The sequence below is a fragment of the Artibeus jamaicensis genome, unplaced genomic scaffold, assembly GCF_021234435.1.
Source record: "Artibeus jamaicensis isolate MK-2021 breed Jamaican fruit bat unplaced genomic scaffold, CSHL_Jam_final contig_1127, whole genome shotgun sequence".
NCBI lineage: Eukaryota > Metazoa > Chordata > Mammalia > Chiroptera > Phyllostomidae > Artibeus > Artibeus jamaicensis.
Window position 1 is genome coordinate 500,670 of NW_026521219.1, and position 17,831 is coordinate 518,500.

The window sequence follows — 17,831 nt, forward strand, 5'->3', positions numbered from 1 at the left end:
GATAAGGTCAAGTTAAAGTAGTTCATCTTACCAAGCCCTTATTATATGAAATGTTAAAAGAACTTATCTAAGAAAAAGAAGAAAAAATGTGAACAGTAAAATAACAAACTCACAGTTATTAACAATGGAACTTAAAACAGAAACAAACTAAGCAAATAGAACAGGAACAAAATCACAGAAATGGAGATCACACGGAGGATTATCAGCAGGGGAGTGGGTGGAGAGAAGTGGGGAAAATGTACAGAGAATTAAGTAGCATAAATGGTAGGTAGAAGATAGACAGGGGGAGGTTAAGAATAGAATAGGAAATGTAGAAGCCAAAGGACTTATATGTATGACCCATGGACATGAACGAAGGAGGGGAATGCAGGTGGGAGGGGGTGCACAGGGTGGAGGGGAATGCAGGTGGGAAAATGAGACAACTGTAATAGCATAATCAATAAAATATATTTTTTTAAAAAGGAAAATGCCAAGTGTTTGCTAGGGTGTGGAGGACCTGGCAGGCCTCTTCACTGATAGTAGGATGTAAATTGGTACAACCATGTTGGGAAACTCTCTAGCAGTAGTCACTAAAGCAGGACATATGCATAACCTTTGGCCTAGCAATTAAATCCTCCAGGTGGATTCTCACCAAAAGTGCATGTATATGTGCACCAAAGGACATATACTATTCATAATAGCCTTAAACTCCCATTAAGCTATCATTATGGCTCACACATAAATAGTATATTCAAGAATGGAATTCTATACAGTAATGATCATGAACCAATTATAACTATATACAGCGATAGAGCTGATTCTCAAAAAGAGACACAAAAGAGTTTACAGTCTATGATTCTATACAGAGTATAAATACAGGCAAAACAGTGCCAGTGTGGATGTTATAATATTGTAGAACTGATTTCGCAGTGTCAGTTACAAGTGGGTATGGTGTTTAGCATTGCGAAGGCCTGGTGACAGGAAGTACAAGGAGTTTTTGGAATGTTGACAATGTTCTGTTTCTTTATCTGGGTGCTGGTTATATAGATGTTTCAGTTTGAGAAAATAAAGCAAGCAGTATAGTTACTATGTGTGTACTTTTTGGGTATGTTTCCCATACTAAAATAAAGAATAAAACCAAAAAAGGGGATTAAGTTTTTCCACGCTTTATAACTGGCTTTTTAAAGAAAAGATTGTTATTCTCTCATAAAATATTGAGTGGGGGCAGAATTAAATATTGATTATTTTGTATTCATCACACTCTGATACAAAGAACTAAAAAATACCATTAATTGAGGACTTTGGGAAATGGAATTATCTCTTTTTAAAGATTATCAACCTCTGATTTTATCTGACATTTTTGTTTCTCTCACGGAAATGCAAAGATAAAAGCAAAGATTACAGAGGATCATGTTTTAAATGATAAGCACAGTGCCTGGCATAAGGTAGCACTCAATGAATGAAGCTATCATTATTTCTAAGGGCTGCAACTGTATGGTCCAAGCAGGGAGGCACATGCTTATCAAGCTGACATGTCTACTATAGCTCTTGCCCACCTGTACCTGAGGAACTGGACTGGATGCTAATTCTAGTGTGTTTGGGGGCCCCAGGTGTGATTTGTTAAAAATGGATTTTCATTCAGAGAATCCAGACGAGAAGGTAAAGTCAGTCAACAATTGTTGAATGCTTGTTTGGTGCCAGGCATTGTTCAAAGTAGAACTGATCAGAGGGAAAGTTAGCAGCACATACAAATTACTAGAATTTAGTAGTCTGGAAGGAGGCTTTAGCAGTATTAATATTGTATATCAATGCAGATCTTATATTATTTTCTTTTAGTTGGATGACTGTGGATGGAGTCTTTGGGGGTTTTTTGGTTGTTGTTCCTAATTTTCGAAGCAAGTAGCATTGCATTTCACAGAGGGGAAAAGGAAGTCACAGAAAGGATAAATAATTTGCCCAATGTCACGCATCTAATAACAAGCCTAATCAGGCTCGTTAGTGTGATTTCAGAGTTTGAGATGTTAACAATCAAACTATGCTGAGCTATGGTTACTTGCTCGTGTTTATGTCACCAAGTCCAAACAGGACAGAGCAGGATGGGCCAGCCACAATGCAAAGGCAGAAGGGTCTGGATGTTAGATTAATACAGGCAGTAAATGATCTAGGTCAAGACATCTCGGAAATCTCTGGCAAATGTACTGCAGGAAGGTTTGGAACATAATTCAAGTTTATTTACAGGTCTAAAATAGTTTCTTAACTTCTGATCAAGATGGAGGCATAGGTAAACACGGCCCACCTTCTCACACAACCACATCAAAATTACCATCATCATCACTAAAAACTGTCAGATATTGAGTTGAATGGAAGTCTGACAACTATGGAATTAAAGATAACACATCCACCAGTCTGGTAGGAGGGGTGGAGATGCGGAGGGGCTGGTCCCATACCCAGGTGTGGTGGCTAAAATATCAGGAGGGATATCTTGGGAGTGAGGAGCCACAGCCCCACACCAGGGCCCCCAGTCCAGGGCTCCAGTGCCAGGAAGATAAGTCCCCCAAACCTCTGGGTATAAAAAACAAGTGGGGATTGAGTTAGTGGAAGACACTGCTAGATTCCCAAGCAGTTCCTATTAAAGAACCACACAGACTTACTCGCACTCACCCTCTTTAATCTCCAGTACTGGGGTAGATGCTTGACAGGCATCAGTGGCATACAGGGAGGAATCGAAGTGTCTGGCATTAAGGCAAGAGCTGAGGGACAGCTCCCTTCTAGACAGAATGGTGTACAGAGGCCATTGTTCTTTTTCTGAACCGTCCCCTGACAGAGCCACAGAGTTAGAAGGTGGGTACCATATCTGAGACTCCATCAATTTGGCTAACACTATTTTCTTCACCCCACCCAACTTACAGGCCAAGCTATTAATAGTGGCTTTTCCATACGAATGGCTGGTCTTGGCTCATGCTTCACAATTTCCTAAATTCATTCAGCAAACAACAGCTGGCCTCAGCCAGGCCCCACACTCCATATCTCTTACTAATTGGCCCTAGGCCTGGCACTAGCAGCCGTCTGCTTAGGCTAACAGCCTGGCTTCACCTGAGAACCTCCAAGCTTAGCACAAGTAACAGCCATCTGCAAATTCCTTTGTAGCTCATGCAGAGTGGCTCTGAGCAGAACACATATGGGGGCTGATCTTGGCCTGCACCACCTGGGAAATGCAAGGTATTGAGCACCCACTGGACAACTATAAACCATGTCAGAGCACCACCACCCTGCCCCTGCACAGCTGATCCTCCACAGAAGGCAGAGGTTGGTGGTTAGAGGTCATAGCCAGTCCCTATAGCTGACTGGCCTGGGTAAATCCCTCCCACTGACCTGCCAACAGCAATCAAGACTCAACTACAAGAGGAGGGTGTACTTACTGCACATGAAGGGTGTACCTCAAGTACTCAACTTGGGAAATAGGGAAGGCTGTGCCACTGGACCCTACAGGACCTACTACATTAGGTCACGCTACCAAGACAGGGACTCGTGGCAGCTCTACTTAGTACATAGAAACAAGTACAAGGAGGCTGCCAAAATTAGGTGACAAAGAAACATGGCCCAAATGAAAGAATATATCAAAAGTACAGAAAAAGAGCTAAATGAAATGGAGATAAGCAATCTATCAGATGCAGAGTTCAAAACACTGGTTATAAGGATGCTCAAGAAACTTATTGGGGACATCAGCAGCATAAAAAAGATCCAGTCAGAAATGAAGGCTACACTAATTGAAATAAAGAACAATTTATAGGGAAACAACAGTAGAGTGGATGAAGCTGAGAATCAAATCAATGAATTGGATGAAAAGGAAGCAAAAAACAACCAATCAGAACAGCAAGAAGAAAAAAAATCTAAAAAAAATGGGAATAGTGTAAGGAGCCTCTGGGACAACTTCAATACCAATATTTGCACCATAGAGGTGCAAGAAGAAGAGAAAGAACAAGGAATTGGGAAACTATTTGAAAAAATAATGAAAGAAAATTTCCCTAATTTGGTGAAGGAAACAGATATCAAGTCCAGGAAGTACAGAGAGTCCCACACAAGGTGGAAGCAAAGGAGGTCACATCAAGCCACATCATAATTAAAATGCCAAAGTTTAAAGATAAAGAGAGAATCTTAAAAGCAGCAAGAGAAAAGTTATCATTTACCTACAGAGGAGTTTCCATAAGACTGTCAGCTGATTTCTCAAAGGAAACTTTGTAGGCTAGAAGGAATTGGCAAGAAATATTCAAAGTCATGAGAAGTGGGGACCTACAGCCACAATTGCTCTATCCAGCAAAGCTATCATTTAGAAGCAAAGGACAGATGAGAAAATACCAAAGCAGTTCATCATCACCAAACCATTATTATATGAGATGTTAAAAGGACTTATTTAAGAAAAAAATCAAAACTATGAACAATAAAATGGCAATAAGTACACATCTATCAATAACTAATCTAAAAAATAAACAAAGTGAACAAGAACAGAGACAGAATCATGGATATGGAGAGGGTTTTGATGGTCGCCAGATGGAAAGGGGTTTGGGAGAATGAGCAAAGAGGTGAGGGGATTAAGAAGTACAAATAGGTAGTTGCAGAATAGTGTCGGGCATGTAATGTACAGTGTAGAGCAGCCGAAGAACCTACATGTCCTCAGGGACATGAACAGAGATGCGGGGATGGCCTGAGGGAGTGGCAGTGCTGGGTGGAGGGGCGCAGAGGGGGAAATTGGGACAACTGAAGTAGCATAATCAATAAAATATAATTAAAAACAGAAACAAAAGCAAACAAAAAATAGTTTCTTACACACAAGAAAGGCTCCTAATCAACTGGAGGCATGTTAATATGAAATATTTTAAGCTATTCTATCTTATTTGAAGTGTTTTTCATCAATATTCTGAGATAATATACTTGAGTTGTCATAAAATGCCTTTTTGCCTTTTTAGTAATATAAAAAGTATTTTCTGTCAACCAACATTTAAGACACATTTTTTCTTATTAGTGGAATTTTATGTGTCTGTAAAGTACCATGTGGAAATAATCAGGTCCCATTATGAAGTCAGTGCCGATTCAACACCAATTTCAAAGCAGTTTACCCACTTAGTATCAGCAGCTATGTACTTTTTAACTTACAGTTTAAATTTTAAAATCCCTTTGTTCTAATTTTGAGTTCACTTACCAAATGCAAGTTAATCACTTCGGCAGGATCTGGGCCATGCCTGCCCGGGTGTGCAGCACCGGAGACCAGCAGTCACCACAGCAGGTGGCTAGCTGTGGGTGCATGGAAGATGTCTGCAAGGGAGGCTAAGTGTTTCCTGGCAGACAATTAGCTTTCACTCTTTGCTTCTGGGATTTTCACGAACTTTTTCAGGTCACTTGGGCTCAGGATGAGGATTTATTTCAGTTAGGGAACTAATAATGCACATTCTCCACCAACCTCATGCTCTTATGGAGCCTTAGCCAGAGGAATCTGGTTCCTTGACCATATGTGTGGAGGTTGGGACTCATGGCACCCTCCCCCCAACGTACTTTCTTCCCCTATTTCCTCCTGAGCCCAGATCAAGGGGCCCTGACCCCTGGCAAAGGAGACGCTGGTAAAGGTAAACCAGAAAGCCCTTCCAAGGTACACCCAGTGAGCCCAGGCCTGAGTAATGCGTGTCTCTGAGAAGGTCTAGAATCACCTAGATCAAGGTCACCTAATGCCTTTAGGTGGGTATTACTCAAAGAATAGAGAGCAATGATTTAATCTGGGGCAGCTCAGACCAGAAAACCCAGACTATCTCTTGAAAAAAGGGCTCAGTCACTTCATAGGTTGTTTTTAGAGTAACAGACTTGCTTGTCTTATACAGAGGACGGCCTGCCCGTGCCAAGCACTGGCCTCCAGCCTGCCTTGCTGGCTCAGGTGGCCCTGCTTCTGCATCTTAAGTTTTCATGTTAAGTTTGAAGAGCACTGTCATCATTTATAAGGCTCCAAACCTGCATTGTCAGCATGTGCCTCTTTTCACTGTTCATAGTTCTCAGCCCATAAGCCAGCTCCTTCTCTGCTGACGTATGGTCTTTGTTACTTTAGCCCTCTGGACACCTGCCCTTATGCTGTCCATTCCAGCCAGCTGGCCTCCCGTGTTGTCCTTACATTACTCTGCCTGGACTCTGGATGTACACAACTTTGTTCTGCCCACATTATGGTACTTTAGGTATTTTAGAAAGTAGGTCTCACTTTGAAAGCCAAAGATGCCATGAAAGGACAATAGAGAAAGGAATTTTCCAAGGACTTAGTATTAGGACAGATGCATTTTTTAAAGAAATAATATTTCCTATTATAAAAGCAATTCATGATCCCTGCAGAAAACTCAGGAAATCCTGGAGACAATGATACTATGCTAGGCGCTGCACAAGGCCATTTATCCATTCATTTATTCATCACTGGAAATACAATGGCAAACCTGTTAGGCAATGTCTCTGCTTTCATAGATCCTATATTCTAATGAGGCAAATAGGCAACAAACAAGAGAGTTATAGACAGCAATTAAGTCATTTGACAAAATAATACAGCATTAAGGAACAGAGTGGTGATGTGGACTCTACTAAGGAAAGGGTGGCTAAGTCACAGATGGCAGCATTTAAGAGGAATCTGAATGATCAGAAAGGGAGAGTCACACCAAGATGTGGAGGAAGAGCCTTCCAGCAGAGGGGGCAGCAAGCATGAAGATCCTGAGGCAGGAATGAACTTGATGTGTGTGAAGGACAGAAAGAAGGCCAGTGTATGTGCTCAAGTTCAAGTGGTGATAATTAAGTGCAGGAGGTGGGAAAGGCAGGCAAGAGCAAGGACATGACAGATCGTAGGTGGCGGTAATTAACTCCATTTTTATTCTAAGTGCAAGAGGAAGCTTTAAACAGGGATGCAATTCATGCTATAGAAGATCACTTGGTGCAGTGTGCAATGGACTCTGTGGGGAGAAGGGGAGCGACAAGAAGCACCATGCTTGGATAACGTGTGGAAACCTCATCAGCACTCTCTGAGGTGGCTATTATGAGACGTAATGTGTAGATAGGAAAATTTAAATAACAAGTGGTATAACTGGGATTTTCATGTAGAATGTTCACCCCTAGAGCTCCAACCTTAAGCACTGTATTTTCATTCTGAAAGCTCTGCAAGAGTACAGAGGGGCTTCATAAGACAATGAAATTCCAAGAGAAATATAAACTTGTCCTGGGAAACAGGGTTGTGACCACCCTATTGGGCCACCACTGGGAGCCAGGCCAACCCAGAGGTTGCAGAGTTGGGTACACAGCATATCTGCTTCGTTCTCTGATTTCTATTCTTTTCCTCACCTTGTGAGCCAGCCTTCTCTGCTCCTCCTTATCTTTGGCTAGTGCACACCAACAGCCTCCCCATACTTCCTGTGCCCCCTCTGACCCTGATTCTAACTCATGACACCCTCTCTGACGCCACCTTTATGGTGCACTGTGTTTCTCTGCTGGTTTTCCACTTCCACATTTCTCAGGGAAGCACTGACCTGACATAGTTGTTAGAGTATGTTACTTGCAAATAAAAGAAGTTAACTCTATGAAGTTCTATTAACCGTGAATTCACAGAAACTATGAGTAGATCACAAGAACCCTGTTTGGAGTTTGAGGAACCTGGGTATCAGAGACAGACATCCATGTGCGTGCCAGCCCTGGTTTTCTTTTCTGCCTTTGCATAACATGGCCTGAAATTCAAAGTCCTTGAAAAGAGGGTCTGACTGACCTAGAGGCAGTGACATACCAGCTCTTAGCTATGCCAGGCAATAACAAGAAGTTAGTTCAAGCAGCCTCCAGTGATGCCCAGGTTCACTTTCCCAATAGGATTGCACATAAGAGAGGAGATAGTTACTTAGATGGATATTAGAAAGCTATAAGAAAGTGGGGGATGAATGTTGGGTAACAAAGTAAGACAAACGTTTCCCGTGCCCGTTCATCTTTTCCTTACCACGTCATGCCATGCCTGGTTTCCTGGCTAGTCTACAAATGGGCTGTTCTACAAATTTGTGGCCAGGGTTAATGCATTTCAAAGTAAAATATAAATGACTTTTCAATTATCTGCTATTTTGAATTATTTATGCCACCACTTCCTTTTGTTTGCACATGGTAGATCTGATCGTGGAAAATGACTGTATTATAACTATTTATTAGACAAAACTCTGGCACCCTATTTCTTTATTTACAAATACTTCCTCAGCATTGCCCTTTTCGTCACCGCTGTGGCAGGTGCTGTGGGAGATGGAGAGGCACTGGGTAAGATGTGATTATTGCTTTCAAGGTGCTAAGAATCAAATGTAGGGAACATAATATGAAGTAAAATATAAGACGGTGCATAGTCAAAACGGAAAATATATCTTTGTGTATGGGGATAGCATGGTTGAGAACACAGCTTATGCTAATGCAAGAGAGGCTAGGTGCAATGTGTAAATTAAATCTTGAAAGAACATATTTGATCTGGGAAAGAGAGAAATCTGTGGTGTGGCAACGAGATGATCAGATGTGTGGGCTATGCTAATCTAAATGACAATTTCTGCTATTCATTTGTTCCAAAACATAGGACAGAGATGGATTTAGAGTCTCTGTCTCTTCTGTGTGTGGGATGAAGATTCGTCCCGGGGTCATTCCCCATGGCTGCGGTCCTGCTGTACATCCTCTCAGGGAGGCGCTGTCGTTCTGCCATTTGTAAATGGCACAGGCCTGACCCTCTCGTCTACTGCTGTCTTTCCACTGCAAATGTCATGAAACGCCTCTGGCAGCGTAAATAACTTTATTACTAAGCTGTAAAGTAGAGCAAGTTATTAATATTGTATGAATGGCTTTCTATTCAATTTTTTTCTCTAATGGGGAAAGATCTCACTATATTCTGGAAAAATATCCTTAAAACTGCTGAGTAGCATGTATTTAGTGAACCAAATTAGAAAGCGCCATTGCTGCTGGAAATTTGGATTGGAAGCTCGTTTTAATAAGTTCAGGCTTACTTCTGAGATGCTCATTTTCTTTAGGAATTCAATTGATTATGGCAGCTTAACTCTCAGCAGTAACTACAAGAAATTAGATTTTACTGTGAATCACAGCCCCACGATTGATGATATGACACTCTGAGCATTATCAGGGGGCTTGTGGACGGCTTTGCTGTGGGAGGTAATTGACACTAAAAGCTTTTGAAAATTGAAGTTTACAGGAACAAGTCCAAGTCAATGATATTTTGTTTCATCCAAGGTATTTGAATAAGGCATGAATAAGGCATGCTCTAATGCCGTGTTACAAAGCCCAAGTTTAGGCAAGATAGCAACCTCCTCTACAAGAAGAAAAATTAAGTCAGTAAGGAAAAAAATAAAATTCCCTCCAGATCAGTGGGATCTTTCTCTGAGGGACAGAAGCAGAAAGGGTCTGCAGGTATTATGGACTGAGCTTTGTTTGATACAGGTTTATTTCCCTTGGACTTCTAATAACCATACGTTAAATTTTCTTCCTTTTGATGCTTAAAGATTGAGAGTTTATCCTATTCTTTATTATAAGTGGATTAAAAACAAAACCCTCTAAGAAAACTTATAGTGCTAGGTAGGATCCGGTCCTGAATTTTTTCACCAGCTCACGTCTAGCCTTTATGTCCCCAGTGTCAAGAAACACCTGACTCATAGTAATGACTTACACAGTCCTTCCCCGGGGAGTCTCCAGGGAGTGTGCATCCCAGCTCACTAGCAGGGATGGGACTGATACCTTTCTCTCCCACTATCCATTCTACACTACTGTTCTATTAGTAGTAACAAACTACTGTGACACTTCTAACCGATCATGACTGACTGGGTATCTTAAGACATGGCTGGGGTCTATCCGCTGTGCTCACGGTCTGGCTGACTGTGAATGAATCACTTAATTTTTTTCGTGCTTTATTTTTCTTACTCACCAGCTCCTTCTTGGTCTAAAATTCTATAAGCACTGCTGTATAGCAATAATCAAGTCAAATGAGGCCTTTTTGCATACTGATATCATGCTAACATAAGAAACTGCCATACTTAATTAGTCATAGTTCTTGCAACACCAAAGCCTGAATTAGACAGTAGCACAAGGAATGCTTTAGGGCGTAGAGTTGTTCTGACTGGCATTTCACTACAGGGTATGGCTGCTCCCTTGAGAAGATTCTTTCTTTAATGTCCATGTTGGATTTATAAGCCATTAATGCATAATAAATGATTATATTATAATATAAATATTAGTGTAGTATAGATATAATTTAAAAAATATGTCAATTGTTGTTCAGTTGTAGTTGTCTCTGTTTTTCCTTCATTGCTCTCCCCTGCCCTGCCTGTACCTCATCCCAATTTCAATCCTCCCCTCTTTGTCCTTGATATAAAATTTATATTTGCAGTTCATTCCAGTCGTCAGGGCACTATGAGTTCCATGAAGTCTGTTTGGTCTTCGGTCTGGTTTGCTCATATCCTCAGAGTTGGCACAGATGAGGTGTCCAGTGATGCTTGTGGTCCGCTAACAAGTTCCACTAAAATGATAATATATAACGGAGTGGTGTCTTTTGTATTTTGCATTATCAGAATCTTTATGTTTACATATGAAAGAAACCAAAATTGATTGAACTTAAGCAAAAACAAAAATGCTGTTGTGTGATCAATCCCAGCATGGAAGGTGGGTGTCTGATCTTAGGAGCAATACTCAGGGACCCAAATTAACATTGTTCTCCATCTCTCATGTCCTGAAGATGCTGGACAAGATGATTTGTCCAGCATCTTCTATGAGGTGACTTATTGCCACAGGCAGTACCTCAGTTCACATTTCAAGTTTAGCGTTAGAGAGGAATCACCTCTTTCTCCAGTCTCAGTCTGGCTCCAGTTTTTGACCCACTGTTAGTGGCAAAGATTAGGGGTCAGCAATGTTCAATAGAAGACCTTTTATCAAGGATTTATTAGTTCATGTATAAAAGATGTTTAAAGAAGAGAAAGCTTAAAAAATTTATTTGTTAAACATTTTTGTTTTAATTTAAATCAATTTTCCCATCTTTTGATGTAAAGGCAAAAATTTTAAAAAAAAATTTTTTTTAAGTTTGGGACTGTTGTTTGGAGCTCTGTCTTGTTCTGGAAAAAACCAGACCTTCATGTATCATACTTTCAACTGTGATATCTTTATTTTTTTATATGTTTAATTTTTAAGTATATTTTATTGATTGTGCTGTTACAGTTGTCCCATTTTCCCCCCTTTATCCCCTTTCATCTGGTACCCCCATTCCCTCCAGCAATTCCTCCTCCCTTAGTTCATGTCCATGGGTCATACATATAAGGTTTTTGGCTTCTCCATTTCCTATACTCTTCCTAACCTCCCCCTGTCTATTTTGTGCCTACCATTTATGCTTCTTATTCCCTGTACCTTTTCTTCCACTATCCCCCTTCTCCTACTCCACTGATAACCCTTCATGGTGATCTCCATGGTGATCTCTATGATTCTGTTCCTGTTCAACTTGCTTGCTTAGTTTTTTTTTTTTTTTTTTTAGGTTTCAGTTGTTGATAGTTGTGAGTTTGTTGCCATTTTACTATTCATATTTTTTATCTTCTTTTTCTTAGCTAAGTCCCTTTAACATTTCATACAATAAGGGCTTGGTGATGATGAAGTCCTTTAATTTTACCTTATTTGGGAAGCATTTTATCTGCCCTTCCATTCTAAATGATAGCTTCACTGGATAGAGAAATTTTGGATGTTTGTCCTTGTTTTTCATGACTTTAAATACTTCTTTCCAGTCCCTTCTTGCCTGCAAGTTTTCTTTAGAGAAATTAGCTGATAGCCTTATGAGAACTCCTTTGTAGGTAACTCTCTTCTCTTCTCTTGCTGCTTTTAAGATTCTCTCTTTATCTTTAATCTTTGGCAATTTAATTATGATATATCTTGGTATGTCCCTCTTTCGGTCCAACTCGTTTGGTACTCTGAGCTTCCTGGACTTGTATATCTATTTCCTTTGCCAGACTGGGGGAGTGTTCTTCAATTATTTTCTCAAATAAATTTTCAATTTCTTGCTCTTCCTCTTCTCCTTCTGGTACCCCTATGATTGAGATGTTAGAACGTTTAAAGGTTCCTCAGCCTCTCCTCATTTATTTGAATTCTTGTTTCTTTATTATGTTCCAGTTGAATTCTTATTTCTTCCTTCTGTTCCAAATCCTCTATCTGAGTCCCAGTTTCCTTCCCTTCACTGTTGGTCCCCTTTATATTTTTCTTTACTGCACTTTGTACAGCCTTCACTTCTTCCTCTATTTTGTGACTATACTCATTCCTTTCTGTGAGCATCCTGATTACCAGTGTTTTGAACTCTGCATCTGATAGGCTCACTATTTCTTCATCACTTAGTTCTTTTTCCGGAGTTCTGATCTGTTCTTTCATTTGGGCCATATTTCTTTGTCTTGGTGTACCTATTACATTGTCTCAACTGTGATGTCTTTAAAACAGAGCAAAGATTTAAATATACTTGTAGGAAATCTGAGTGTAGAATACTTCTCAATGTTTAAGATTTCCCCCTCAATTGTGTTTAGAGGCATTTCTCATGAAGTACTTGACAGCTCTGTGTGTGTGATTTGCCTTTACTTTTCCCAAAGCTTTCCAGATACATTTTACAAAATTAAAACCTTCATTTATGCTATACTCATTTTATGTTTGTTTAATACTTAATGAAATTACATACTTACAAAAACTAGTAAAGCTGGCAACTGACTCTTAATTGAATACACAACTCTTGATGAGTACATGACTACAGTATGCATACATTCTGAGAGATGCCAATTAATCACAGTAATTAGTGTGCCCTGGGTACCAGCTGGCCTTAGGAATGGCCTGGGTTGCTGGGGTGACTTGAATTTAACAAAGGTAACACCCCTGCCTTTGAGTCCTCATAGTGTAGGGAGGGACAGGCATGTACACATAAAATCACATAAGGTAGACTATGAGGGTCATAATAAAGATGCACGCTATGAGAGCAAAGAGGAGGGAGTCGCCAACTCTGCCCAAGGGTAAGAGGTCAGCCTGAGCTGCTTCTTTAAGAAGAGCAAAGGGGAGAAAGGACATGTCAAGAACCAAAGCAGGAATGTGTGGAAGAACAACAGAGAGCTTGTGACCACTTCCAGTTGCTGAGGGACCCAGATTATTAAAAACTGAAGAAATGGAAAAACAAATTTATGAAAATATGATATATTTTCAATGTTTACATGTAACACTATTAAAACCACACACACATACACACACACACACACACACACACACACAAAGTAATATTCACTAGAAATCTCAGGATTTATTTTAAAAAGCCATCGAGGCAGTGTAGGCCAGCAACAGGCATGTTTAAGCCACATGACAAGCAGTTGGATGATGAATATCCCGCCAGTGTGCTCGTGTGGCTGGATGTGTGATGCCGTTTGGAGGCAGTGCCCGAAGCCTCCTTTTGAAGTGGTTAAAATGCTGCACCGTGTCCAGGGCACTCTCCCGCACATGTGCCTCCTCGCTCACCTGCGCCTAGAGTGTGGTATATTTTAAAATGACCGCAAACTGAAAAGTGTATAGGGGTGGATGATGTATCGGGTATGTTTTGAAGAAATACATGAACTGAGCAATATTGGGAGACAAGGACCGAATCACAAAGGACCTTGCAGCCATGCTCAGCATTTTGGAACAAAAGTAACAGAGAACCTAATAGTTCCTTCAAATGAAAAAAACTATTGGCAGCCAGAAGCCAAATTTGCATTTTCCCATTCTTTATATCATTTTTTATTAACCAAATTATTGTGTACCGTGACTCTGGATAGCAAAATACTGAACAATACCCTTGGTTGAGTAACTTGGAATATAGAATGATCTGACCTTCAAGATAAAATTTTGGCTCAGGTTGAATATAAAAAATGGTAAAGAAAATGCACAACACTGGGGCTTTGCACAAATTCTGATCTAGACAAAGCATCCTAGAATCTTACAGTTTCTGCTGTTCTTCCACAAGCTCCCAGTGTCATCACTCACTCTGACAACACAACAAGGGATTTGGCCGGCAACGGCGCTCCCCGTGGCACGGTGGCTTTGCCCTCGCAGGTGTGGCTTGTGGAGACGGATATCATAAACAAGCACAGGCAGCGGAGCATGAGAAGGCTGTAGCGCCTCAAAGGAAAAAGTAGTAGGCAGAGTGACACTAACTGCCAAAGAATGTGATGAGCAAGTCTATTTCCTCATACTTGTTAGTAACTCCACACTTCTGAAGAAAAAGTTTACTTTTGGAAACATTAACAGGGAGAATAACCTTTAATTGAAAGAAGTATCTGACAGCAGGTAGTAGATGGATTTTTTAAGTGGCATGAGCACTGCTATAATGAGCACCCATAAACTGGAAGAAATCACGAGGTAGTTGACAGCTTTTCATGCGTTAAAACTTTCCTTTTAGCTCCGAGTCAGAAAGTTTGATTCTTTCAGGCTTGACCAGGCACTGACAGGGCAACCATGTTAACTTCCAACACAACTGACTGGATGGATTAAGGAAGATTTAAAATATATTTGATGTTTCTAAGAGTCATGCGAATGTAAAATTGTTTGAAACTTTTATTTTTTTACTTATTTATTTCAACATTTTTTTTTCCGTATGGAATTAAAAGGTCTAATTTCCATGATTAAATTATAGCATTTTACGTTTCATTTAAAAATCGGTAGCATGACAGAAATGTAAAAACCAGTGCAGAATGGCAGACGGGGTGGAGGTAATGAACTGGGAAGGTCAGACACTGAGGACTTCTCTTTCCTGACGAGATTCGGATGTCCGGGGACCCAAGGTGGTCCTCGGATGGGCCTTGTTTAAGAGACGCAATTGCGAGGCGAAGTTTAAGTGGTCTGTTTCTATTTCCGACCTCTCTATCTTGAGCTTAGAGTTCCCAGCTCTACTCAGTTATAAAAGGGAGAATGTATCCATTCTCTTTATTAGGCTCATGAGTGGGTCATGAACGGAATGTCAGAGCTGGTGTGAATGAAATTTTAAATGAAGAGCCTTGCTTATTTATACTTTTGCTTCTACCTTTTCTAATAAGCTTTCCATTGTATTGCCCGTATTTTTTGAACTGTAAGATGCACTGCCCCCCAAATTTGGGAGGAAAATGGGGAGTGTCTTATAGTCTGAATGTAACTTTACATTTACATTGGTGAAATATTATGTTATTTCTGTTATTAAATATTTCACCATATTTTTTTGCTTCAATTTTTTCCCCTACTTTCCTCCTCTAAAACCTAGGTGCGTCTCATGGTCCAAAAATATGGTATGTGTTGCAACTGCCATTTACCAAGTGTGATTTCATGTATATTAGTCTATTTGTGGGTGAAGGTCACAGTTCACCAAGGGCATTACTTAACAATGAGCCACAATAAGAAATGTAATATACATCAATATATAAATATAAATTTAGAATATAAACATATAACATAACTTATAAAACCATCTCTCTATATTAGAGATTATATAAGTAATGTTTATATAAATATGTGTGCAAAGTGTGTAACTATGCATACGAAACAAAAGTCTCACAAAGCAAATGTTAGTCTTACTGCTAATCATGCTCTCTGACAGGGACCAATGGCATGTGCAGGGTTCCAGAGTCAGTGTGTCAGCACCGTCCCGCAGCCCAGTTCCAGAGAATGCCACAGAAGAAATGCTGTGACAGCCAGCAACAGTAATTCCCGCACCAGGCTCCCTACTGGAACCAGGGTCCAGCCCTGTGGCTCTGGGGTGACTACAGGCATGAGTCTCAGAACAAGCGCATCTGGTTGACTCTAGGTGAGGGATGGAGGGCTGCAGGATGAAGCATCCCAAAGGGGAGAAATGGGAAATGGGTCAGGGGTAGTGTCTCTGCCGCCCTGCAGGCCCCAGCTGGTCCTGGGCATCGTGAAGAAGCTGCTCCAACGTGTATGGGGAGGGGCCAAGAGTACTGCTCATGAATTATTCTATTCTATTATGTAACCATTTAAAACATGTCTTTGGGTGCCTTTCTGTCTCTCCACACGGTGTCCCGAGAAAGAAAACTTGATCAGCACACTTTAAAAGAAGTGTCTGTGCCTGCACTCATCAGCTGTAGGCAAAGGGAATAGGAGCCTGTAGTCCAGATATGACCATTTTCTGTCCCAAACTTTTTGCATTAAAGGTGCTGAGTCCAGCAGGTAGTGACCCTGTGAGCCAGGCAGCCACCCCAGCTGGCATCTATGAGAGATCCGAATCTCCTGGGGATTTTAGACCCCAGTCCAAAGCTTCTCAAGGTTTCTAATGAGGGGATTTTGACAAGTAGGAGGTATTATTTAATTTTAAGGGAGAAGAATCCAAGAAAGAAGGGGATGAGTAATTTACTCAGTTTCGTGAGAACCCCATGGCAGAGACAAGGCTGGACCTGTGCCTTCCTCCTGGTCTGTGACACCATGTCATGTAGTTCGTTCAATGAAATGAACTCAGAGAACTTTTTGACATTAAAACAGCTTTGTTCATCTCATTCCTTACAAAAATAAACTACAGAATCCTGGTCAATATGATGCTGTTACTAAAGTTACATTACTGCTACGTGTTTTGCATGGTGTTACAGTGGCTCGTTTTACCGTTTACTCTGGTACTCATAGAAGTCCAGCAGTCTGTAATTTCCTGAGACACGTCTCCCTTTTTATTAGATGGAAAAGCATTTCACTTCTTTCATCTTCACGGCCTTTTTTGTGTGTCCTTTATAATTCCTCAGAAAGTTTGACTAGTGGCTCTCTAGTGACAGGAGTAGAGCAATTTGTGATCTTTCGAAAAGATGCTGTGCAAGTAAAAATTATTACTCTGTGTTAACAAAGTAACACATGACACCTAATATATTTTACTCTGATCCTCATGTCCACAACTCCGGCTTTTCTAGAATTATGCCTGTGAAAGTCCACTTCTTAAATGTGCACTAGACACTGGTCAAACCAGAAAAAAAGATTTTTATGCTTTTTCTTTTAAAATACAGTTAGAGCCAGTAGAGTGTTATGCCCCTGGGTATTTTGGGGAGCACTAATTGCTTTTGACTGAGGACACTGGCCACTCCAAGCTGAGAATTCTATCATCCTTTCTGGGTCTCTGTCAGTGTCCTGGTGTCAAGATTTCTTAGTAAATGGATAAAACCCAAAAGGCGAGCCCTCATGTGGTCTAAATCCTCATGGTGACCGCCGTACACTTGCTGACTACTTTCTTAGATTTCTGTGAGTAATGCTTTACATGTGCACCTGTGTGTTTCAGAGCAGATGCTTTGATTCGGAATGCAGGCAACTGCTCATTTAGAAAAAGAAGGTTCTCATAGAGGGAGAATTATAAGTAAGGAACTAAGCTAGTGGTCAGAAAGGAACTTAGCTTGAGGCAACAACTCTGTTCTGTCAGAAGTTAGTATGTGATCATTCATCATCATAGACAAATCTCTGGTTTCTGCTTCAAAAGTCTGAGCACTTTTTAAAAAACTCTCCTAATGTTTATTCCCACTACCTGACTCTTCATAGAAAGGGTTTCAAATGATTCAATATTTTCTAAAACATACTGGATTTATTTCTCCCCTTGGTGACTGAAAAAATAGTCATCTATATATCTTTTGCCTTCCCCTCCCTAACAAAATCTCTTCTCGTTTTCCAAGAATGAACACGAGCTGCTTCCTAAAATTATCATTCAGTGCTACTGGAAACATAAATTGAGTGCACCGAGCAAACGTTTTTCTACCAAGGTCAGGACCAGAGAACATTTAAGGGCGGGGGGGGGGTTTCTGCATCCGTTCTAAGCCTTCACTGCTCATGGACCTACTCTTTCAGGG